Source organism: Geotrypetes seraphini, chromosome 4 (assembly GCF_902459505.1).
Source record: "Geotrypetes seraphini chromosome 4, aGeoSer1.1, whole genome shotgun sequence".
NCBI classification, from domain to species: domain Eukaryota; kingdom Metazoa; phylum Chordata; class Amphibia; order Gymnophiona; family Dermophiidae; genus Geotrypetes; species Geotrypetes seraphini.
In genome coordinates, this window is record NC_047087.1 from 17,812,381 (window position 1) to 17,839,024 (window position 26,644).

General features: G+C 43.2%; 1 protein-coding gene across 1 annotated transcript in view; it reads right to left on the reverse strand.

The window, feature by feature from the left end:
* CRISPLD2 (cysteine rich secretory protein LCCL domain containing 2) overlaps positions 1-21,791 on the reverse strand; it is a 177,818-nt gene extending 156,027 nt beyond the window's left edge. Inside the window, exon 1 of the mRNA XM_033941577.1 lies at positions 21,670-21,791. The gene's annotated coding sequence lies outside the window, so the exon portion shown is untranslated. The remainder of the gene's footprint in view (positions 1-21,669) is intronic.
* Between the last annotated feature and the right edge of the window lie 4,853 nt (positions 21,792-26,644).

Genomic DNA, 26,644 nt, shown 5'->3' on the forward strand with positions numbered 1-26,644 from the left:
GATCGTATAGGTGGTGGTGGATCATTCTATAATTTGGGGGCAAGGAAAAAAAAGGGGGCTGAAGTTTTCATTGATTCATAGTGAGAGGTTTTTTTTTGGGGGGGGGTAATTAACTAAGATAATAATAATGTAATAACTTTATTCTTCTATACCGCCACAATCTTGCGACTTCTAGGCGGTTTACAATCAGGAGTGCTGGACATTCAGCGAAATACAATAAGTAGATATTCAGAGGAAATACAGAGATCAGAGACCTCAGGAGGCAATAGTATAGAAATACAATTTGCATAAGAATGGCATAGTATACGGTATTACAGAACCCAACTGAGAGATTAGAACCAAGGAAAAATCTAAGAATTGGCAAACTGAGCAAAGACAACGGAGAAAAAAAATACTAATTTATGGACCTGTGAAACCTGTTTGTCGCATGAGAGACACAGGTCAAAAAATGACTTCTGCGTGTCTTATTAACAGACGCAAAGATATTATTTTAGACCAAAAGGAGATGCAAACGCATCAAGTTCAAATAGCCTTTATCCCACCGGGTCTGTTATTATTCTACAATCAGTCTCTGACATGTTGACTCAAAGGAAAGTAATGAGGCTTCATTTCCCATCCAAGGTTCTGCAGAGCACAAATTCCTTCTCGATCCCCAGGAAACCATGGAATTGAACGACCTGACCTGCTGAGTTGAGGGAGATTTTCAGAGTGTATCCAGGGAGACGTGTATACAGGACCAATTTCACTTTTCAGTCAAAAGGCTAAACAGAAGAGCCACCGTGGAGAGTGGAGAAGTGAGGGGTGAGGGGTGCTTGCTCTTGCCTCTACCGGTGATACTTCTCGACCTCTTCAGCACTTTCATGTTTCATTTTCTAGTAATTAATATCAAATCCGAACGATTCCCTGAGGTTGCATGTGTCTGCCGAGTCTTAGATGAGCAATGCAGACACAGAAATGTAGGGGGTAGAGATTCAGACCTCAACAGTAAGCAAGCTAGCCAGTCACTTCCAGCCAAAAGCTGAACTAACTCCAGATATTCAATGCCGAGGCATGCACAACTCCCAGTATTGAATATCCAGATATGACAGTTGACCCGGAAGTTAACCAGGTACCAGCCAATACTAGGATTAGGAGACATGCGATGAAGCTACTAAGAAGTACATTTAAAAACAATCTATAGAGTTCTCCTCCCCTTCCCTACAATCTCCCCGTTGTCTTCCTACCACTCTTGTAATTTCTCCTCAATAACTCAATCATGTAACCAGCCCCTAAACTGCAACTTCCCTAAATTCAATCCTCTTATTTCTGTCTATCCTCAATTGCTCCTCAAAGCCTCTACTATGTAACTAACCCTAAATTGTAACTTCCTGGAAATGTCCAGCCATCTTCTAATGTAATCCGCTTAGAACTGCAAGGTACAGGCGGAATAGAAGTCACTAATGTAATGTAAACTGGAGAAAACATTTCTTCCCTCAAGGTTATGTTATGTTAATCAGGTTTTCTATTCCACGTGTACCTATTCAGTTCACGGTTGGATTACATTTACAAGAGGTTGGGTTAGTTACTCAGGAAGATACAAAGGACAGTTTGATATGGACATGCAATTGGGTTGCTAGTACTGGTAGATCAGTACATTTACAAATACAAAGTTACAAGTTCAAGTAGGTCATCTTTGGCTCATCGTTATGTCCCAGGAGTTGCATTAGATAGTTTAGAAATGGGCTTTTATAATTACTACTTCAGGGTTGGCTCCCTGTCTTGGTACAGAAATGGTTGTAACAGTTTTCTGAACCTGACATAATGGTCACAAGATCATAGTGTAAGTGGTAGTTAGTTCCAGCATTTTGCTAATAGATATTGGACGGATAAGGTAATTTGCCTGGTAGATTTTATATTGTTGCATGCTGGGAATTTTAAGTGGAAAAGATTTCTGGTCGACTATCTGTTGGAGGTGCCCTGGAGTAGGATTGGCCAACTCTATTACGTATCGCAGAAGACACTGAATGCTTGAGTATTTGGAACGTCATTGGTAGATGACTGTACCACAGGGTACGTGTGTAACTATTAGCGAAGTACGTTACATTTCTGTTATTTTCCACAATAAAGTGCATATATTGAAGGTTCGTTTCATAAAATGCTGCTAGATTTTTTTGCATAAAATGTCTTTTTATCATTAGTTGACGACAGGAGAATGCTTTCCTATTCTTTTATGGTTCTAAGGAATTCTACTCCACTTCTTATAATAAGCATATTGGAGACTCTAATGTTATTTCTGTACTGATTTATTGTTCTTTTTCAATAAAGCAGACTTAATATAAAATGTGTCATTTCTGAGTATGAAAACATAAAAGTTATAACTAGAATACCAAGAAATTTGCTCCATTAACCAAAACTAATAGCAAATTTTAAGAAAAATACTGAGCTTTAGGTAGTCAGTGGCTTTGAGGAAACTTGTAGAGAAACGCAATTTAATGGGACAGAGAGTCAGCATGGGTTCAGCCAAAGGAGATCTTGCCTCACTAATTTGTTTGACTGCTTTGAAGGTGTGAATAAACATGTGGATAAAGGAGAGCCGGTTAATGTAGTGTATCTAGATTTTCAGAAAGCTTTTGATAAAGTTCCTCACTAGAGACTCCTGAGAAAATTAAAGAGTCATGGGATAGGTGGCAAAATTCAGTTATGGATTAGGAATTGGTTATCGGATAGAAAATAGAGGGTAGGTTTAAATGGTCATTTTTCTCAATGGAGGAGAGTAAACAGTGGAGTGCCGCAGGGGTCTGTACTGGGACTGGTGCTATTTAACTTATTTATAAATGATCTGGAAATTGGAACGATGAATGACTAAATTTGATTTAAAAAAAGGTGATTAAATTTTCAGATGACACTAAACTATTCAAAGTTGTTAAAACGCATGCAGATTGTGAAAAATTGTAAGCAGACCTTAGGAAATTGGAAGACTGGGCATCCAAATGGCAGATGAAATTAAATTTGGACTAATGTACAGTGTTGCACATTGGGAAGAATAACCCAAATCATAGTTAACAGATACTAGGATCTACCTTGGGGGTTAGCACCCAAGAAAACGATTTGGGTGTCATTGTAGACAATATGATGAAACCTTCCACTCAATGTGTGGTGGCGGCCAAAAAAGCAAACAGGATGCTAGGAATTATTTAAAAAGGGATGGTTAACAAGACTAAGAATGTTATAATGCCTCTATATTTGCTCCATGGTGCAACCTCACCTGGAATATTGCATTCAATTCTGGTCTCCTTATCTCAAGAAAGATATATAGCGACACTAGAAAAGGTTCAAAGAAGAGTGATCAAGATGATAAAGGGGATGGAACTCCTCTCGTATGAGGAAAGACTAAAAAGGTTGGGGCTCTTCAGCTTGGAAAAGAGACGGCTGAGAGGAGATATGATTGAAGTCTACAAAATCCTGAGTGGAGTAGAACGGGTACAAGTGGATCGATTTTTCACTCTGTCAAAAATTACAAAGACTAGCTACAGGGAAATACTTTTAAAACCAACAGGAGGAAATATTTTTTCACTCGGAGCACTAAAACGTGTTGCCAGAGGTTGTGGTAAGAGCGGTTAACGTAGCTGGTTTTAAGAAAGTTTTGGACAAATTTCTGGAAGAAAAGTTCATAGTCTGTTGTTGAGACAGACATAGAGGATGCCACCGCTTGCCCTAGATCGGTAGCATGGAATGTTGCTACTATTTGGGTTTTGGCCAGGTACTAGTGACCTCATTTGGCTACCATGATGACGGATTACTGGGCTAGATGGACCATTGTTCTGGCCATTTAAATGGCTTTGGCCATCTACCCTATAATCTTTCTGTGCTGAGTCTCCAGGGTGCACCTTCTGATTCCTTGCCTCAGTGTTCTGAGCACCCTCCCCCCATTAGAGTAAAGCAAATCATTCACTTCAGAAGATATTTCCTGGCAGTCTGAAGATGGGCTTTGTCTTTCAGTTACATTCTGCAATTACTACTCAAGTGGTTCAATGGAGATTACCAGAAAGAAACGGAAAAATTCAGAAAAAAACCCAAAATCTGCAGTAGTCGCTGCCTTTTACATTTATCTCAAGGGTGATTTAGTGTTTCCTCTGCTAATAGGCTAGTCAAGACGTCAACTACCTCTCTCAGTAAATCTTAAAGATTGGTGTGGTATATTTAGTCCCTGCCACTTCCCAAAACTTCTGTTTATGTGAAACGAGGCTGCAATATGAAAAGCAAAGGCAACCCAAACCATGAATGACGCACCGAGACGTTCTTTGCTGCTTTTATATTGCCAGCCATTTGAGTTATTACGCCTGTCCAGCTCCAATATGAAGGGAGTGCTGAAGTGAGAGCCGCTCTCTCTCCTTCTTCCTCTGAACTTGGGAAACTTTATTAGCTTGACAACTTAATCTCCCCATGTCTGTCTTCGATGGCCTAAAAAGCACAGCTTCTCGATCCTCCCTTGGAAACACACCTAGCCAGTCAGGATTCCCAGAATGCATCTGCGCGAGATAAATTGGCATATGGAGGCATATGGCTGGGCTTCAATGCTAAAAAATGTAAAGTAATGCACCTAGGCAAAAAAAATCCACACAGAACTTACACACTAAATGGTGAAACCTTGTCCAGGACCACGGTGGAACGTGATTTAGGAGTGATCATTAGCGACGATATGAAGGCTGCCAATCAAGTAGAGAAGGCTTCGTCCAAGGCAAGACAAATGATGGGCTGTATCCGTAGGGGTTTTGTCAGCAGAAAACCTGAAGTCATAATGCCACTGTACAGATCCATGGTGAGACCTCATCTCGAGTATTGTGTTCAATTCTGGAGACCACACTACCGAAAAGATGTGTTGAGAATTGAGTCGGTTCAGCGAATGGCTACCAGGATGGTTTTGGGGCTTAGGGAACTCACGTATGAAGAAAGGTTAAAAAAAACTGCGGATGTACTCACTGAAGGAGCGAAGAGAGAGAGGGGACATGATTGAGACCTTTAAGTATATTACTGGGCGTATAGAGGTAAAAGATGATATCTTCAGTCTTACAGGGCCCTCGGTAACCAGAGGTCACTCGCTGAAAATCAGGGGAGGGAAATTTCAGGGTGATGCGAGGAAGTACTTCTTCACTGAAAGGGTGGTAGATCATTGGAACGAGCTGCCTCAGCGGGTGATTGAGGCCAGCAGCGTGTTAGATTTCAAGAGAAAATGGGATATTCATGTGGGATCTCTAGGAGAGTAAGAATCAGGGAGTGGGTCATTGGTATGGGCAGACTCGATGGGCTATGGCCCTTTTCTGCCGTCAATTTCTATGTTTCTATGTTTCTAAGTATATGCAAATCTCTCTCGTGCATGTTCATTGTGGCGATCCTGAAAGCTCAGCTGGCCAGGCGTGGCTCCAGAGTGTCGAGAAGCAGTTAACCTATGCTTCCCTTATGTCTGACCCTATGGTCCATCGTTCTTTCTGTAGTAATTATTGTACACCAATGGTGACTGCAGTAACTTAGGGGTCTTTTTATTAAGATGCGCCTAACCAAGTTAGCGCGTGCTAAATGCTAAGGCATCCGTTATATTTTATTGGCATTTAAGGCTCCTTCTACTAAGGTGCGCTAACCACGCGCTAAACAAAAAATATTAATGCAAGCTCTATGGAGGCATTAGCGTTTAGCGCGTGCGGCATTGTAGCGCGCGCTAAAACCGCTAGCACACCTTAGTAAAAGGAACCCTTAGCGTGTGCTAAATCGGTTAGCGCACCTTAATAAAAAGGACCCCTTAAGATTTCATAAAGGGACCTATTGACATTTTGCTATTAACACTCATTAAATCCTGCTCTACGCTGCCTTGGAATAATCTCTTCGTAAAAGTGGTTAATAAATCCCAATAAATAAACAAAATTTTAAACATATGGCAAGACGGTTGCCCAGAAAAACCTAAAGTTGGAAAAACTGTGCGAATTGATGTTTTTCCCCATGAATTTGATTGCGCTTGATGAAAAAATAATTTTAAAAAAAAAATTTTTTAAGCCCATTCTTTATCTTTGTAGGAGATCTGACTCAGGGACTTCTAGGCAAAACTACACTATTTGCCGACGACACTAAACTATGCAGCGTTGTGGGCAGGGCCTCAGAACCTGACAGCGCAACAAGGCCCAACACTATGGAGCAAGACCTGCTTGTATTGGAAAAATGGTCCAGTACTTGGCAACTAAACTTTAATGCCAAGAAATGTAAAGTAATACACCTTGGGAGCGGAAATCCATGCAAAACGTACACCTTGAACGGTGAAAACTTAACAAGAACTACTGCAGAAAGGGACTTGGGAGTTCTCATCCGGGAAGATATGAAAGCTGCTAATCAGGTGGAGAAAGCTTCAGCGAAGGCCAGACAAATGCTGGGTTGCATCAGGAGCTTTATCAGCCGAAAACCGGAAGTCATACTACCGTTATACAGATCCATGGTGAGACCTCACCTGGAGTACCGTGTCCAATTTTGGAGGCCACATTATCAAAAGGATGTGAAGAGGATGGAGTCGATACAGAGAATGGCCACTAGGATGGTCTCAGGACTTAAGGACATCCCATATGAAGAACGTCTGACCAGATTGCGCTTATATTCTCTCAAGGAGCGCAGAGAAAGGGGGGACATGATAGAAACATTTAAATATATCATGGGTCACATCCAAGTGGAGGAGGAAATCTTTTTTCTAAAGGGTCCCACGTCGACAAGAGGGCATCTACTAAAACTTAAGGGAGGAAGATTTCATGGTGACACCAGGAAATACTTCTTCACCGAACAGGTGACTGATCGATGGAATGATCTTCCCCGCCAGGTGGTCGAGGCCAGTAGCGTGCTCGACTTCAAGAGTCGATGGGACAAACTACAGAGTTATGCTCAAACGATAGATACTCCAGGGAAGAAGGATTCTTGAGTAGGCAGACTAGTTGGGAGGGAGGGTTCTTGAGTGGGCAGACTTGTTGGGCTGTTGGCCCTTTTCTGCCGTCATATTCTATGTTTCTATTCTTGGGTCCCTTAGACCCACTTATTACATAAAGCTCTGTTTTTCTTAAAATTTGCTATTATTTTTGTTTAATTAAACACATTTCTTGGTATTCTAGCTATAACTTATGTTTACACACTCAGCAATGATACATTGATAAAAAGACATTTTATGTCAAGTCTGTTTTATTGGAAAAAAACAAAAACACAAATCAGTACAGAAATAATACTGAAGTCTCCAAAATGTTTATTATTTATGTATAGACTGAACACTAACCCCCTCTTTTACAAAGGTGCGCTAAACACACGCTAAACGCCAACACGTGCATGTTATCCTATGGACACGTTAGCAGTTAGTGCACGCTTTGATTTAGCGTGCACTAAATCCGTGCTAAAACGCTTAGCGCTTTTTTAAAAGAGGGGCCGAGGCCCTCCTTTACTAAGGTGCGCTAACTGATTAGCGCGCCCTAAATGCCAACACGTGCATATTAGTCTATGGATGTGTTAGCATTTAGCATGGGCTAATTCGATTAGCGCGCGTTAAATCAGTTAGCGCGCCTTAGTAAAAAAGAGGGTGAATGAATCTGGCGTTGCATCGTCCCTATGGGTTAATGTTGTGATGTCGCAAGATGAAGTAAGATCTCGAGCTTGATAAAGTTTGATATGTTAATGTTAATTTTGTTCTATGTACATTTGGTTTGTCTTTATATTTAGGTTATTTTGTACACTGCTTTGATTTTAAGCAGTTTATAATTTTTCTAAATAAATAAATAACCCCCTCTTTTACTAAACTGCGATAGCGATTATTAGCTCAGGGAGCCGCGCCGAATGCTCCGTGCTGCTCCTGATGCTCATAGGAACTCTATGAGCGTCGGGAGCAGCGCGGGACATTCAGCGTGGCTCTCTGCGCTAATAACCGCTATCGCAGTTTGGTAAAAATGGGGGTAAATTAAATAAATTATAAGTGGGGTCGGATTCTTCAGAATCCCACTAATACAGTATTATAACTAATGATAAAAAGACATTTTATGCAAAAAAAAAAAAAAAAAATCTAGCAGTATTTTATTAAATGACCCTTCAATATCTGCACGTTATTTGAAAAATAACAGAAATATAACATACTTTGCTAATCGCTAAACACGTACACTTTGGCGTGGTCGTCTACCAATGGCGTTCCAAACCCTCAAGCATTCAATGTGTTCTTCAGATACCCCCCTCCATTTACAAAACCGCAAAAGCGGTTTGTAGCACTGGCCGGCACGCTGAATGCTGTGCGCTGCTCCGACGCTCCTAGGAACTAAAATACACTTTCACGGTTTGTTAAAAAGGCACCCCCCTTCCCCCCCCTCCCGGGGATAGTCAGGATAAAGCATGTGATGCTGTTCAACTCCTTGCAACAAGGCCTCAACCTGCGCCGAATGCTCCATTAAGCAAAATTGGCAAAATTTAAGAAAAAGGGGACTCCAGGATGGGCTTAACATTTTTTAAAAATTATTTTCTGACCATGCACAAATTCATAGGAAAAACTTCAATTCACACAGTTTTTCCAACTTTAGGTTTTTCTGGATAACCCTAATATGGCAGTGTCAAAATCTCCACAGTGATATTTTGGGGGTCAAGGGACTGCTCCCAATATCTGGGGAGAAACAACCAGTCGCCGTACATGAAGAAGGACACGGTACTACTCGAAAGGGTCCAGAGAAGAGCGACTAAGATGGTTAAGGAGCTGGAGGAGTTGCCGTACAGTGAGAGGTTAGAGAAACTGGGCCTCTTCTCCCTCGAAAAGAGGAGACTGAGAGGGGACATGATCGAAATATTCACGATAATGAAGGGAATAGACTTAGTAGATAAAGACAGGTTGTTCACCCTCTCCAAGGTAGGGAGAACGAGAGAACACTCTCTAAAGCTAAAAGGGGATAGATTCCGAACGAACATAAGGAAGTTCTTCTTCACCCAGAGAGTGGTAGAAAGCTGGAACGCTCTTCCGGAGGCTGTTATAGGGGAAAACACCCTCCAGGGATTCAAGACAAAGTTTGACAAGTTCCTGCTGATTCAGAACGTACGCAGGTAAGGCTAGCCTCAGTTAGGGTGCTGGTCTTTGACCAGAGAGCCGCCGCGTGAGCAGACTGTTGGTCATGATGGACCACTGGTCTGACCCAGCAGCGGCAATTCTTATGTTCTTAAACTAAGGTGTGCTAATATAACTCAGAAGAAGGTTAAAGGCAGATTGGAACTGTTTCACACAGTGGCATAGAAAGGGTAGGAGGTGCCCCCCCACGCCACTAATCCCTCTGCTCCCCCTTCCTCACTCTACACTTGTGCTGTTACTCCCCAACCCCACATACCTCTAAATCTTTGCCAACGTGAGTGGTTTCTGCAGCATGCTCCTCGCATCAGCATTGGATTTCTATCTGACGTCACTTCCTGGCCCCGTGACCTGGAAGTGATTCAGAGGGGAACCAGGTTGGCGCGAGCAATAGGCTGAACTTGCTCATGCTAGGGAAGATAATAGAGAGGTACGGGGGAGGGGGAGGGATGGTGCAAGCGTGGCATGTTGCGGCAGAAAAGAGCCAGTGCCCCAACGGAGTGGGCGCCCGGGGCAGTCCGCACCCCCTTACTATGCCACTGGTTGCACAAAATCCGACTGCCTTGCTGCCGACACACATTATGGTAATTCACCGGGACAGATAGCTTGAGCACCTGAATGAAAACCACTTAGGCTATAAGCCGTAGATAAATACTTAATATCAGTGCTGTCCTCCAGATACCTTCATTGTTCCCTTCCACTCCCAAGACTACATGAACAAAAAAATTCCACCTTGATTATTAACTCAGGATTTAACAAGTAGTAGTGATTTTTGCCAAGTGTTATGGACTTTTTTTTAATAGCACAATACTTCTCAGCTATTCCCTGGAGACACATCTACACTCCTCCCTCAATAGGAGCCGGCCCACAAATCTTGAAAATTTGCAAATAACTTTTGGGACCGGCTCTAACCCACCCCCGCCTTCCCCCCAGCATCCCGGATCTTACCTGGTGGTCTAGCAGTCTTTCGGGGCAGGAGCAATCTTCCTACACTCCTGCCCCGTGCAGATAACTCATCCAAAATGGCTGCCCTGAGTTCCCACAGTCTCTCAAGACTACGACGGAAACTCCCCTCCTGCCCCGAAAGACCACCAGGTAAGGTCCAGGGAGGTGGGGGTGATTCTGGTTTCAGGAAATTGCGAATAATCGAAATCATGAGTCCTAAAACTGTGAATCGGGAGGGGGAAGTGAAATAAGTTTGATTTTCAGAATTCTCAAAATGAATATGCATGAAATAGATTTGCATATATAGGAGACTCATTGTATGTAAATCTCTCATACAAGTCCCTTGAGATAATTCTGAAAACACAATTGGTTTGGTGTGCTACCAGGAGAAGGTTGAAAAACACCATTCTAATAAACAACTAACCCTGCTTAATAAATAGACCCCAAAGTGATTCACAGTGTACCAGTGTCAATTTTTGGGTAGGCCTAAGAGAAAAAAAAAAAAGACACATTTATTTATTTTAAAATTTATTACCCGTATTCTGCATGGGCTACAATAAAACAGACACAAAATCAAAACATACAATCATAAAAACAGCAGAAACAATCATGAAATTAAAAAAATATATATATGGCTTTCAAGGAAAAGCATTGCTTAAACAAAATGGTCTTCACATATTTCTAAACTGCAAAACACTGTTAAAAGGCAGGAGAGGGCAGATGGGGCTCCGACGCGTATAGTAAATCATACGGTAAGCTCCGGGGGGGGGGGGGGGGTAGGGGGAGAGGAGGAGGAGAAATCAACTGTGTAGAAGGCTGATTGGCTGACCAGGAGGGGAGAGGAGGAGGAATCGGCTGTGCAGAAGGCTGATTGGCTGACCAAAGGAGGAGGAATCGGCTGTGCAGAAGGCTGATTGGCTGACCGAAGGAGAGAGGAGGAGGAATCGGCTGTGCAGAAGGCTGATTGGCTGACCAGGAGGGAAGAGGAGGAGAAATCGGCTGTGCAGAAGGCTGATTGGCTGTCCAGGAGGGGAGAGGAGGAGAAATCGGCTGTGCAGAAGACTGATTTGCAGACTCATTCCCTGTATTTTCTGACCGGAAGAGGCAGTCAGAAAATACTGCGAATAACTAAGTCCGCAAATCGCGAATTCGCAGGGGAACACTGTATTGGTATTAGACCCCTAGTATATAACAAGTTAGGATAAAAACTTGTATCATAAATTGTACTGTAATTATGGCAAACCTGTTGACTGTCTTTTACATATGTTCAACCTATAACCCTTTCTGAGCTCTTTGGGGCAACAGGGTAGAAAACGAATCGCTTAACTCCCCCTCCCACGACCAATAGATGACAATGAAATGTATTTGGATACATGACCCTCAACAGGTGTTGCGTTAGGATAAAAACTTTTATTGAAAAATCTGGTACTGTAACCGACTAATTCAACCTGTAAACTGTACGTTATGGACATCGATATTACATCCCTAGTAGGTGCTGAGTTAGGATAATAACTTTATATTATATATATTAATATTAGACCCCTAGTATGTGTCAGGCTAGGATAAAAACTTGTACTGAAATTAAGGGCTCCTTTTACAAAGCCACGCTAGCTGAAAATCTACCACCTGCTCAAAAGGAGGCGGTAGCGGCTAGCGGGCGTTAAGGCCCTAGCGCAGCTTTGTAAAAAAAAGCCCTAAGTATGTTAACCTGTAACCCGTTCTGAGCTATATAACGAATTAAATAAATAACTAACTACTATGGATTCAACACCTCCCGCTGCCTAAGTCTGCTTAAGTGACGTTAGGCATGATTCTATAAATAGCACCTAGCCGATGACCGACTACGACTTAAATGCCGTTTATAAAATCAAGGCCAAAATATTCTCTCCATCCCTGCTCTTTCCAGCACCCAACTCCAATTCAACTTAAAATATAAATACCGGAGCTGTTGGGGATCTCCAAACCTTTGACGTCAACCTCAACCGTTGGTGGCAGTATTAATGGGCTGCTGATGCCAGCGCCCTGGGCAAGCCCAGTCACCTGGCATGCATGAAAACCAAGCATACACGGAGATGCCAGCGGTTGCAACTCAGGAATGCTGCCACCAAATGCCAGGCTCGACAACAGGGAGTTTTGGATGCCTTCAGAGGAAATCTTTAGGGCTTTGGAGATCCTCTCCGGCTATGAGAAGGGTGCACTGCTTCTGGGTGGACCTGAGCCCAAAGTGCATGGACCCCTGCCCATCTGGACCCAGCCATGGCCACTCCACTGCACTGTGCTGTGAACCTACGGTGGCCACCTCACCCAGGTCAACCCAAACAGGCTGATCCAGTCTTGACTTTGCTCTACTGCATGCAAGAAGACAAACTGCAACTTTTTGTAGAAAAATCAGATATAACTTCATGAATGCAATACAGCAAAACCAGGACTGGATCAGCCAGTTTGGGTTGATATAGTTGAAGTTGCAACTAGAGAATGACATGGTGGCAAATTTTTTTCCGTCCCCACAGGGACTCATTTTCCCATCCCGTCCCCTGCCCCATTCCTGCAAGCTCCGTCCTCATCTGCACAAGCCTCAAACACTTAAAAATCATAAGTAGCAACATTCTAGAGCTCAGATTGTGATGTCATAATGCCTCATTCCACCAATGTCTAAGCTCTGTCCTCGTCTGCATAAGCCTCAAACACTTTAAAATCATAAGTAACAACATTCTAGAGCTCAGCTTGTGATGTCATAATGCCTCATTCCACCAATGCCTAAGCTCCGTCCTCATCTGCACAAGCCTCAAACACTTTCAAATCCTAAGTAGCAACATTCTAGAGCTCAAATTGTGATGTCATAATGCCTCATTCCACCAACGCCTAAGCTCTGTCCTCGTCTGCACAAGCCTCAAACACTTTCAAATCCTAAGTAGCAACATTCTAGAGCTCAGCTTGTGATGTCATAATGCCTCATTCCACCAATGCCTAAGCTCCGTCCTCATCTGCACAAGCCCCAAACACTTTAAAATCCTAAGTAGCAACATTCTAGAGCTCAAATTGTGATGTCATAATGCCTCATTCCACCAACGCCTAAGCTCTGTCCTCATCTGCACAAGCCTCAAACCCTTTAAAATCATAAGCGTTTGAGGCTTGTGCGTTTAAGGCAGAGCTTACAGGAATGAGACAGGGACAGGGACAGCAACAAAACTCATGGGGACAGGACGGAATGGGAAAATTGAGTTCCTGCGGTGACGGGAACAAATTTGTCCCCGTGTCATTCTCTAGTTGCAACCTCATTATTAAGATGGACTAGGGAAAATCCACTGTTTATTTCTAGGACAAGCAGATACTTGTGACCCAGATTGGCCACAGGATAATGGGCTTAATGGACCTTTGGTCTCTCCCAGTATGGCAATGCATATGTTCTTACATTCACCTGGATCACAATTGATTTGGGAGTCAAAGTGGGATTCCACCCAGCTCCATTCACCCAGGAGCTGCTCTGCTTCCCCCTGGGAGCAATCGGAACTATAGTTCTAGCATTCCAAAGCCGGGACTGGTTTAACCTGACCTGAAAAGCATGAAACCAGTCTGCAAGCAAGCTGGAAAAGGGGGCAGTTTTTGCTCAATTTGAAAACTGCACTCCAGCTGGAAGTCTTTATGCAAATATAAGTATCATTAGTTACGACTTCTGATTTACAGTATTGTAGAGAGTTAGCTCTAAACAGTGCATGCAAATACATCTCATTCCCATTTATTAAGGATAGGCAGAAACTTGGGGGGGGGGAGGAGGTGATTGAAATGACGGACTTTGAGCATCACTGACTTAACCTTATCTTGAAGACAATTCAGAGCTCTGTCCCGCCTCTATTTCAACCCTCAAGCTGGTTCTGAGAACCCCCATGCCCATACTGGAAAGCAGTGGCATAGTAAGGAGGGAGGGCGATGCAGAGATCTGTCCTGGGCACCATGTTGCTGGGGAGGGGGGCAGCACCCCTCCTCTTTCCATTCCTACTCCCCACAAGCGCGCCCCCTTCCTTTCCTCCCCCATTCCTCCAGTTAAAGTTGTTGCTCACGGCGGTCAACAACGAGCTCCTCACGACCCCGTCGGCTCTCCCGCTGACATCACTTCCAGGTGCCGCCCATAGGAAGTGATGTCGGAGGGAGAGCCGACGGGGTCGTGAGGAGCGCCTTGTTGACCGTCGCGAGCAACAACGCCACTGCTGGAAAGCCCACAGTCAGCAAGTTTTCAAGATATCTGCAACTAAGATGCATGTGATACTTTCACGTCTACTAAGCCTCCAATGTATCCAGGTTTATCTCGTGCATTTTTTTTAGAGAGAGCCTGAAATTCTGATCTTATCACCAGGACAAGATTGTAAGCTCTTCTGAGGCCGTCTGTTGGATGTTAAAATGTACAACGCTGCATACGCCTTTCAGCGTTTTAGAAATAATAAATAGTAGTACACTTCTCCCTTGGTATTCATGGGGGATAGGGGCAGAGCCGGACCGTGAATTGAGAAAAACTGTGAATAACTTCTCGTCCGGCTCTGACCCACCCCAGCCTCCCTCCCACCTTCCCCCCGGCCTTACCTGGTGGTCTAGCAGGCTTTTGGGGCAGGAGCGATCTTCCTACACTCCTTCCCCGTGCAGATCGCCAATAGAAAATGACTGCCATGAATTCCCGTAATCCATCGAGACTATGGCGGGAGCTCACGGCAGCCATTTCCTATTGGCAATCTACACAGGGCAGGAGCGTAGGAAGATCACTCCTGCCCCCAAAAGCCCGCTAGACCACCAGGTAAGGTCGGGATGCCGGGAGGAAGGCTGGAGGGAGGCAGGAATGTGGTAAACTATGGGGGGAGTTCCTCCCCACAAAAAAAAAAATCGCAAATATGTGAAACCGCGAGTGTCAAAACCGCAAATGTGGAGGGGGAAGTGTAGTAAGTTTGGAAAACCCCTGCTCTAGCCAGTCAGGTTTTCAGAAGGTCCACAATGAATCTGCATGAAATAAATTTGTATACAATAAAGACAGTGCGTGCAAGTTTATCTCATGCATATTCATTCCATATATCCTGAAAACCCAGCTAGACAGAGGTTTCTCAAAACAGGTTTGGGAGCCACTCTAGTGACCTCTGGTGGCTAAGGTATGCATGGAAATGCTTGAGGACCTGAATAAAATCCATGTAAAGTCTGAGCTGTCCTGGGCTGGGAGAACAGTTTAGAAAACCGAATAAATAAATAAATAAAATGTCATATGTCAGCAACAAGTTAGCCCATGTATGTGGTTTGCACATCATGCCCTGCTGGGGCACTGATCTCTAGTCTGCGCATATTCAGATGTACAAGCAAATTCTGGGCGATAATAGTATCCCTTCATTTTTTTTTATTTTTCAGCTTTATAAGAGGCTGAATGTACAGTTCTATGTCTAGGGAGGGATAAGCTAAGCTGGCCTTGGTTTTGCTCTACTGTAAGCATGGAGATGTAGCTCTGATTTCCCTTTTGAGTTTTCTACATACAACCAGGACTTGCTCAGCTTGTCCCCTTGGACATGGAGTGATATACACTTCCCCCTCCGTATTCGCGGGGGGTTAGGGTCAGAGCCGGACCGCAAATATTAAAAAAACGCAAATAATATTCGGGCCGGTTCTGCCCCTAACCCCCGCTTCCCCTGGCTATTTTAAGCCCTGTAAGCCCCTCCCCCCCCTTTAAGCCTTACCTGGTGGTCTAGTGGGTTTTCTGGCAGGAGCGATCTTCCCACGCTCCTGCCCCGTGCAGATCGCTCACAAGAAATGGCTGCCTTGAGCTCCCGTAGTCTCTCGAGCCATTTCCTGTGAGCGATCTGCAGGGGGCAGGAGCGTGGGAAGATCGCTCCTGCCAGAAAACCCGCTAGACCACCAGGTAAAGCTTATGGGTGGGTAACAGGGCTTAAAATAGCCTGAAAAATGAAAATGTATTTTTTTTATATAAAACCACAAATAAGCGAATCCGTAGATAAGGAATTTGCGAATATGGAGGGGGAAATGTAGTCATCCTAAGCTTGCTCCCAAAAGCAATAGCAAGTAAGGCTAAACTTGCAAACAGGACTGGCCCAATGGCTCAGGTGGCAAGTGTGGAGGGTTCCTGGCTTTATCTTTGCCCACGCTGCTCCTTGTGACCCTGGGCAATTCACTTAATCCCCCATTGCCCCAACTACATTAGATAGAGTATGAGCCCACCGGGACAGACGGGGAAAAATGCTCGAGTACCTGAATGTAGACCACTTAGGTTATAAATGCTAAAAAATAAAATAAAATGAGTTGGGTCTTCCACTTTCCAGATCAATTAGGACTCAGTATGCTGCAGAGGTAGACTGTGTCACAGGAAAGAGGGGAGAGAGTTGTAGATACTCCGTGGCTGGACTCGGGGCTCATGATTGCTGGCTTCTGGAAGGAGCTTGGTCCATGATTCCTGTGTCAGGACCATCACTGCAAAGAGCGGACTAGATGTGCTGGAAGAGCGAGAGCGCATGGGGGAAACCCCTCACATAATCTGCCAATGAGCATGCACAGTGGCAGGTCTCGGCCCTGCTCCTGACTCAGCTGGAGTTAGAGGAGAAGAAGGAAGCCAAGCGCACAGCTGATGCCAATTATTGGCTTCCTATCCTCGTCCGATTCACATACTTCTGATTTACGGATGGCTGTAATGCTGGACCCTCTTAACAGCTTTGGACCACAGCTGTGTGCCCTGCCTCCCAGATGTTTCTCTGGAGGGTTTTAGAAGAGCTGCCCTGCCCATCTTCCGCAGCTTCACAGCGCCAGCGATCAGCAACATTTCTGTGGTGGATGGAGTGGCCTAGGAGAGCTAAACCTGCTGAATTTATGGTCCTAGGCCGAGACTGATATACTCCAGCTTCTCAGAGACAAACCAACCTCTCATCCGCACTACACAAACACTAGAAGGATGCATAGAGCAGCTTGGAGACCAAAGCAAAATCTTGGCGGTTGTTAGCATAAAAGATGGACAATCCTTGGCAACCAGACTGCATAGCCAGTGAACACAGGGAATGTGAGAAAAGAGCAGATTCCTCCAACTCAAAGCAATAGCTGCTGCCATGGATTGTGAAAGGGGTGATCACAGAAATCCTCCTCCTTCATCGTCTGCTCCTAAATATGTAAACAAAGTACTTCTCCCACTTCATCTGAGCTCACTAAAAATGCAACAGCACACTCCTCCCAGGTTATGTGCTCCCGTCAGCCAACCTTTCCACATCTGCAATTCCTATTGCTTTTAAGAACATAAGTACTGCCATACCGGGACAGACTGCAGACCCATCAAGCCTAGCATCCTGCTTCCAAGAATGGCCAATCCAGGTGCCAAGTACCTGGCAAGATCCCAAAAGAGTAAAACTGATTTTCATGTTGCTTATCCTAGAAATAAGCAGTGGCTTTTCCCAAGTCCATCTTAATAATGGCTTAAGGACTTTCCTTTTAGAACTTATCCAAACTTTTTTAAACCCTGCTAAGCTAACTGCTTTTCCAGCTCAGGGTTATGATCTATATCTAGCCATGTCCAGAGAAAACAGTAAAACATTATGTCTGTGTCAGCAAACTCAGCAGCGGGGGTAGGTGCTAGTATGTCAATCAGCTTTGAATATAAAATGTTTACAATTGCTGGTACATCTTTATGGAATAACTTAGCCGGACAAATAAGATTATGTGTGGAACATTCCTTCTTTTTTTTTTTTTTTTTTAACTGCTTAAGACTAAGCTGATCGCAACCTCTTGCCTCTCTTTTCCATTATGGCTGCCTCATATTAACCATTAAACAAACTTGAGTTCTACCAGAATTGAAAAGATAATAAAGAAGCATCTGTCCATGTTTTCAAATTAGTTTAGATTGCAACAGCAGTAAGTATTGCTATTAACCTCATATAATCATTAGTCATGCCAATGGAAGCATCAAAGAAATTAAAAATTGCTCCCGCATACATTAAATTCAGAAGGTTGTGGTCACCTATACAAGAATATGTCACAAATGGCTGAGTGTTATTACAGAATGGATAAGTGTGTAAGTACAGGTATGAATAACCATATATCGAACTTGTTCCCTTTTCGAGACAAGTTGGCAGGCAATAGGGCCAGTGGTCCATCCCAGTTTATTACCCATGACAAGGGAGCAAATGAGACTAGGAGCTTTTGAAAGAGGTTTTATGTTTCTGTTGCATGCAGACACCTTTTCCTAAGCTTTCTGCTTTGCAAACTGTATATTTTATTTTTTCGCTTTCTTAAAGTTTCTGTACTCTGTATTTCCTCTGACTATCTGCATATTGTAACTCGCTGAATGTCCAGCTCTCTTGAATGTAAACCGCCTAGAAGTCGCAAGATTATGACGGTATAGAAGAATAAAGTAGAGTAGTAGAGAGTAGAGGTCCCAAAGATTGCCAGCTAGATCCTCAGATGCACCACTCCACGTTCAATTCAATTTCATGACATTAAGCTGAATGTGCATTGTCTTCACCGGATCCAATTTTATAAATACATTTAATACTCCATGTTTAACTTTATAAATATATAAATTTAATTTTAAAATTTTAACTTATCTTTTAGTTCGTGATCTCTCTTTCTTAGGGACTTCCTTTTGCCAACATGTTTCGCTGAAGAGAGCTTTTTCAAGGCCGGGTCCCTAATAGTTAAACGCCATCCATCTAGACCACGCTTTTCAGTGAATCAAGATCTCGAAAAGGGAACAAGTTCGATATATGGTTATTGATGAATGATTGTTGAGCAAAATTTATGAATGAAGTGCAGTTAGTTGGATTGTGCAGGTATGGATGCATAAATGTCTGGTTTTTCACTCTGCCAATGGGTGGGTTTGGGGATAGTTTTTCTTAGAAGTTTTAAGAATATCCTTTGCATTGTGACAATATTGTTTGGGAATAGACTTGTTAAAATGTATATTCTCACCTGTTTAAATGTATGTTTAATATACAAAATTTTAATAAAATTTTGGAACTTAAAAAAGACTAAGGGCTCCTTTTACTAAGCTGCGATAGCGTTTTTAGCGCACGCTAAACGGCTATAACTAACGCCAGCTCAATGCTGGCATTAGCATCTAGCGCGCACAGCAATTCTGCGCGCGCTAAAACCACCATGGCAGCTTAGAATGATAATTATTCCTCTGAAACTGTCCTCGCTTTCCCTTAACTGCTGTCGATGAGTATTTGTTGAAAGTATCGTTAAGGGCATTTTTTAATGTCATTAGCGCTATGTATGATGATTTGGGATTGCTATCTTTGGTTGTTTTTGCTTCAAGGTACTTTACGGCTTAGCCCCTAAATATATAACGGATCTTTTCTCTTTCACAACCAACAGACATAAGAGAAGCTCACATCCGAACTTTGTTTCTCCACCGGTTAGAGGTTGTAAATTTAAAAGTCATCACCAACATCTTTTCTCACATCAAGCAGCATTTGGGGGTAAAGATCTGGAACAACTGCTCGTGCCTACTACTTGTAGGGAATTCAGGAAACACGTCTGTTCCTGAAGTACTTAGGAAACCGACCCATACAATCTTAGTCCTCAACAAATGATCTTTAGAACTGTTAATCACTAACTCTGAACTTTGTTAATTCCACTCAATCTATAGCATCTTTTAATCATTGTAAACCGCATAGAACTTCACGTTCCTGCGGTATATAAACCGTTATTATTGTTATTATTATTATTTTGGAAACCACTGAGATTTTGGCAGTATAAATTTTTTTTTTAATAAATTAATAAAAATAACTAGTCCTATCTGCCCCTTCTCAGATATCATTAGATCTAAGATTTTGCCCCCCCCCCCCCCCCCGTGTCTTACCTGCAGCCTTGGAACATTCCCAGATATGTAAAGTGAATAGGAACATAAGCCCGTCCCAAGATTTCCAGGCGTGTTAATTGAACTTTTGATATCTGGAAGCATCTTAGCACGTTGGGCTTGCTTTATAATAAATCTTGACTCCAGATAACTCAACAGTCCCCTCAAGAAGTGTCCTTAATATCTTTATAACCAATAAAACTTTTGTGCTCTTCACTTACCGGTGACAAAGAAAGGTCATTGTATTATGCAATTACGGTTAGGCACAGAGATATCATTAGCATGGCTTTTGTCTCAAACAGCCCGGATTCAACCCCCAGGGACTCTTGTTTGATCATAAGTGCTCCTCCAAGGCTCCCCAGCTTCCTTTACAGTAACCAGATCACTCTACACACTCTGATTTAAAACCCCCAAATCAGTGTGAGGTTTTAGTGTAAATATTTGCATATCCTTCAGCGCCAGCCAAACCCGCCTTTCTATTATTGCAAGTAGAGGACAGACTTAAGTAACATTTGTTTTTTGGGTAGCAACTGGCATCCCTTCCTGCAAATTGCTCGACAAGGATTCTGATTTAAAGGAGACCACCCATTCAACAATAAAATGGAATTCCTGCCCAAAGAAATGTGGATTCAGGGAGACAGCCAAGAAAGACTCTCTAACTGACATACCATGAGCACAAAAGACTGGTCTTAACCTGGAGCAAAAAAACAAGAAAAGCCCTGATGGATTTACATTTGAGAAAGATCAAAGACATACCTCCGGTTTCAGATCTGCCTTGTCTGGTGCAGAGTGGAACTTATATGTATACAAAATCAGATGTGTGTATGTATGTTCCAGTATAACTCTGAAACGCATGGACAGATTTCAACCAAACTTGGTATACATATCACTTACTATCTGGGGAAAAATACTGTGGGGGTGGGAAGGGGGTGACGTAAAAATTATCAAAAAAAATGTCTAATCCATAGTTTGCGGGCTCGCTAAGATGAATACTGACCCTCCTGATGCCGTTTAGAGAACCATGGAGAGCCATTCTTGCTGCTACAAATGAAGATGTCCACAATTCTTTTTCCTGTCTAATAGAACATTGGGATAAATAAATATCCAGGCAATGCAGAGTAATCAGCTAGTCACGCATTATTAGTTTTAGTGGGGGACAGTGTGGTGCAGTGGTTAAAGCTACAACCTCAGCACCCTGAGGTTGTGGGTTCAAAGCCACACTGCTCCTTGTGACCTTAGGTAAGACACTTAATCCCCCCTCCCCCCCCCCTCCATTACCCCAGGTACATTAGATAGATTGTGAGCCCATCAGGACAGACGGGAAAATGCGGACAGATGGGAAAATGCTTGAATGCCAGAATAAAACCACTCTGAACTCCTCAGGGAGAACGGCATAGAAAATTCAATAAGTAAGAGCCTACTTGATCATAGAAATAAGTGAAGTTATGAGTCAGAAAAACACCTTAACTCACTCAGAAAGCAATTCAGATCCCAGGAAACAAGAGAATCCACTTAACTATAAGCAGAACCACGGTGCGGATGCCAGCTAACATGTTGGACAGATCAGACAGCAATGAATTGTCCGGAACCGGCTTGGTCAGCTCTGACCTGGAGGCACCCTTTGGCTCCTGAATGAAAGAGTTAAGAACCTGGAAGAACATAAAGGTGACCTTCCTGGTCTACAGGGCCATATCACATACACACAAGGGTCAATCACTGTATCCCGGGTGTAAACAAACTGTAAAGCCAAACCAGGTCATCTGCATGTTTCCAAGAGCCCTGTAAGATTTATACTGCCTGCAACAAGACGACAATCTCTTACCCTTTCCCAAATCTCCAAAGCCTTTGAAGACCTGTAGCTCCTCAGTGAAAAGGCAGCAGATGCTCGGTGTCTGCAGAGACTCGCACTGTTCAGCTCTTTGTGCCGTTCGGGCAGTATTTATACGGTGTTCGAGGCTCGAGAAAAAGGTCTGAGCACACCCTGGAAGTCAGAGGTTTTGGCAAGTGTCTTCTCTCTGACGCCACCAGCGAAAAAAAAAAAAAAAAAAAAAGGAGGGTCAACCCAAGGCTCTTAAGATATCTCTGCTGCAAGTAATACAGAGAATCTCAATGACACTAACTCGCAAGTGAAAGTTTCACCATTCAAAACAGAAGAGAGGGTTTTGGACCCAGTTTTAGGGCGGAGGAGGGGAGGCCGCCCCAGCTTTTAACATCCACTCAGCAAACAATTACCTTCTTATTTAACTCCTGCTAACTCGAAATGGCCAGCTCTGAAAAGTGATCCTAGCACTGAATGCTCATATTGTTCCATGTGGGATAAAAAAAAAAAAAGGTAAAACTGGCTCATAGACGGCCGTGGAAAGGCGGGGGGAGGGGAGTATCAGACTTGAGACATGTGTGCCACTTTCACAGAGAGCTAAAGGCACTTCCAGAGCAGGTACAGGGGCACTGCACAGGTTTCAAGTTTATTAGGATTTTATATACCGCCTATCAAGGTTATCTAAGCGGTTTTTTACAATCAGGTACTCAAGCATTTTCCCTATCTGTCCCGGTGGGCTCACAATCTATCTAACGTACCTGGGGCTGTGGAGGACTGAGTGACTTGCCCAGGGTCACAGGGAGCAGCGCGGGGTTTGAACCCACAACCCCAGGGTGCTGAGGTTCAACGTGTAGGAGACGTGAAAAGACACGATTTGGAACTGGGGCATGGAGGGTTTTTGGGGTTTTCGCTTTTTCTTTCCTGCAAACTAACGGAGATTCCCCATAACTTAAAATGTTAACTAGAGCTGTAAGAATTGTAAACAGCAGGGGGCGCCAAACCCTGGCTGGGGAAGCGGGGTAGTGCCTCCTGATCTTCAAATAGAGGCCAGTGGTACCAGACGCGCTTTGACCGTACCTAGGAGGCGCCCTGGAGTGCTAGGTTTATATGCGTTTCTTTTTCTGGTTCTTACATTACAGCCCCACCACCAAAGTACAGTTTGAAAATTGTAACAAAATGGCACTGCAGACATCAGCACCTGAAATTTGCAGACCTGCCAAGTTATCCATTCCAAGAGGGAGATTTTTAGGCTGGTCCTGTTTTTTGTTTCTTTGTTTTTAAGTTAACATCCCAAAGCAGTATATAGTCTATGATTCTGTCCATTGGAATCAGGGCTGCAGATCCCAGAATGCACCAGGGAAAAATGCTTCAGCACCTGAAAAATTTTATGTAAACCATTCTGAGCTCCTCTGGAAGAACAGTATAGAAAATTGAATGAATAAGGTTGGCAGAAATCCACCACTAGCCAAAAAGTCTCCTTCCTGGAAACTTAGTAGCTCTGAATTTGTATGAGAACCCATGCTATGACACCAGCCTTAAACACTGGTATGAATTTGATCGAATTTCTTTCATTGCTGCCCAGCCAGCTGTGGCAGCCTTGAGCAGGGGTGTCAAACTCAAATACGCAGTGGGCCAAAATTAAAAACTTGGACAAAGTTACGGGCCAACCTTGATGTTTATTGAAAAAATGTCTACAATTGAGAAAGATTTTCCTTCTCATCAGATATAACGAAAAATAGGGCACAACTCCAAAACAAAACTGTGGACAATATGTTTAAAAAAACAATATATATTTTTTTTAATGATATATTTAACAAACAATCATTACATTACATTATATTAGGGATTTCTATTCAGCCATTACCTTGCGGTTCAAGGCAGATTACAAAAGAATTATCCAAGATGTATTACAAAAAGATATCTGGTCATTTTCAAGGAAAGTAAAGAGTAGGGCTAGTTGTTTTGGGGATGGGGCTTTAGTGAGAGGAGGGAATTGAACTTGCGGTGTTAAGTCTTTTTCAGGGATTTCTTAAAGATTATGGTCTTTATTTATTTTCTAAATGTTTTGTAGCCTGGGGATGCTGTCAGTAGATTGGAGATTTGGTTATCTAGTTTGGCTGCTTGAGTGGCTAGGAGGCCATCGTATAGTTTTTTCCGTTTGATTTCCTTGATTGGGGGGTATGAGAATGGGGTGTGAGTTTTCCTATGTCTGGTTGAGGTGTTGTGGATGAGGCGGTTGTTCAGGTAGTTTGGACTGTCTCCATATAAAGTCTTAAATAGTAGACAGTAGAATTTAAATTGAATTCTTGCTGGAATTGGAAGTCAATTCGACATGAGATATGCTTCTGTAATGTGGTCGTGTTTCTTCAATGAGTAGATGAGTCTCAGTGCTGTGTTTTGGATTGTTTGTAGTTATTTTGTTAATGTTGCAAGGCAAGGGAGATAGAGGATATTACAGTAGTCTAATAGACCTAGTATTAGGGACTGTACTATGAGCTGGAATTGAGTTTTCTCAAAGAATTTCCGAACTTGCCTTGGTACAACTAGCCCTTGATTGATGTAAAATAGCTGAACTATACTTAAAATGGAAAAACTACAAAGGGACGAAATAAAATACCATGTGAATTAGCAACCTATGTTTGAAAAAGCGTAAAAATATAATCATAATAAAACCATTATGTGAAGCAGAGAAAACGAATAGGAATATGGAAAAACACTAGCACCGGAAAAGAATGAGTATCGGAAAACAAAACGCCAAAATTAGAACGTGATCTTCTATTCAACAGCGCTAGCAGTTTCTAGCGCAGAGAGCCGTGCTGAACAGCCCGCGCTGCTCCTGACGTTCATAGGAACTCTAAGAGCATCGGGAGCAGCGTGGGCCGTTCAGTGCGGCTCCCCGCACTAGAAACTGCTATTGCAATTTCAGAAAAAGAGGCCTATATACAACAAGGGATTAAAAAGAAGGAAAAATGATGAAAAAATCAATACTTACCAAAAAGGCAATTGCAGAAGAGTTCAGTGTTACTGCAACGCAGTGTGAGACTGTGAAGAGAGCCGGAGAACGCCACGGGAACTTGTAAAAACGTCAAACGTGATGACGCGCCTAATGGGGACATGAGTCGATTGGGTAAAAGAGCTGTCTACCGGCAGGCCAGCTCTAGTAGACATTTTCTCACGGGCCAAATATAATTACACTGTGGGCCAGATTTGGCTCACGGGCCGGAGTTTGACACCCCTAGCCTAGAGGGAAAAGAGAGAGAGCTGCTGGACCACACTGAGGAAAGCAGGTAAAGAAGAATGAAAGGAAATAGAAATGGAGAGGGGAGATGCTAGTTCATATGTAGGAAAGGGAGGGAAGAGAGAAGGGAGAGAGGGTAGTTGGTGGAGAGGAGTGGAAATGCTGAATCACAAGAGGGGGGAGAAAGGGAAGAAAGAGGAGATGATGGATGAGGGGAAATGAAAGAGAAAGGATAGATGCTAGTGGGGAGGAAGAGCGATAAAGCAGCAGATGCTGGGGATAAGGGAAATAAAACAAACAGACAATAAAGATACAAACATTTTATTTTCTAGTTTCAGAAAATAAAATGTCAACTTTGGAAAATATGCACTTCTTTGTAATGTGTCCAATACAGGAGGAAATGCATTTCTGTTTCTCGGGTGTTCTATTTTATTAATTTTTTTAACCTGTATATTTGTTTCTAATGTGCAATATCTTATTCTTTTGAGGTGATTGTCTGTGTTTTTCATGCATTAACTGAGAGGAGGGATTCTGTCAAGTATAAATCTGTAGCAATCAGGATTATTCTCTTTTTCCAGCTGGAGGCTAGAATATTTGCAGGAGTGGTTTTCCATAAGTCTGATGCAAGTGGAGTTTTTTGACTCAGTGCTGGCATGATAAACTTCGGTGTGACCATTTGCAGGACTTTGTGCTACGCAGTGTCTGGCAGTGAAGGAAATTTGTTTTGCTGTTACTGATGTGATGCTACAATTTGAAAGGATTTCTTTGTTGAATTATAAATTGAAATTTTCTACTACTCTCTATTCACTCTAGGGAGAGTTTGGCTGAAACCGAATTCTGACTTATTAGGAATTCATCTTCTCTTCTAATTTATCAACTCTTTGGCAGGGCTGGCCAACGGTGACTTTTGTGCCCTCATCTTTAGGCTAATCTTGCAGTGTGAGCCACTCAGGGTTACATTCAGCCACCACAGTCACCGATATAAGTTAAACAATGATACAAGTTTTTAACGTAATCTATATAGTCAGCATTACTATACTTATAGGTAGTGGCTATGAATATTTAAATTACTGCCTGCATGAGCATCGTATTATCTCATTAGTTTAGGCCTACTATGGCCTAAGCTAAAGGTATCATTTATCCAAATAGCAGCTAATATCACCACTACCTAGATCAGGGGTGCCCAATAGATCGATCGCAATCGACCGGTAGATCGCCAAGGCAAAGTGAGTCAATCGTGGAGCCCATCCCGGGCTCCGTGAGAGACTCACTTTGTCTTGGCGATCTACCGGGCCCGATCAGCCTTCCTCTCCCCGAAGTCAATTCTGCCGGCGAAGAGGAAGTTCTGGCCAGCCAATAACTGCCTGGCTGGGCCAGAACTTCCTCTCCGACGGCAGAATTGATGTCGGGGAGAGGAATGCTGGTCGGCCCGATGCAGGGAAGGAGGGAGAGCTTGGGGCGGCGGTGGCTTTGGGGCCTGTTATTGGATGGCGGCGGCGGCTTGGGGGCCTGTTCCCCGATGGCAGTGGCAGTGGCTTGGGGGAGGGCAGGGAGAAAGAAAGAGGGCAGGCAGGGAGATAGAAGGAAAGAAGAGAATCAGAAAAAAAGAAAGGGGGCATGAAGAGAGAAAAAAAGAAAGGGAGGCAGGGAGAGAGGAAGAAAAAGTTGGGGGAGGGAATGAGGTCTGGAGGAGAGGAAGCATACAGAGGCTGAAAGAAGGGAAGAAAGATTGGATGCACA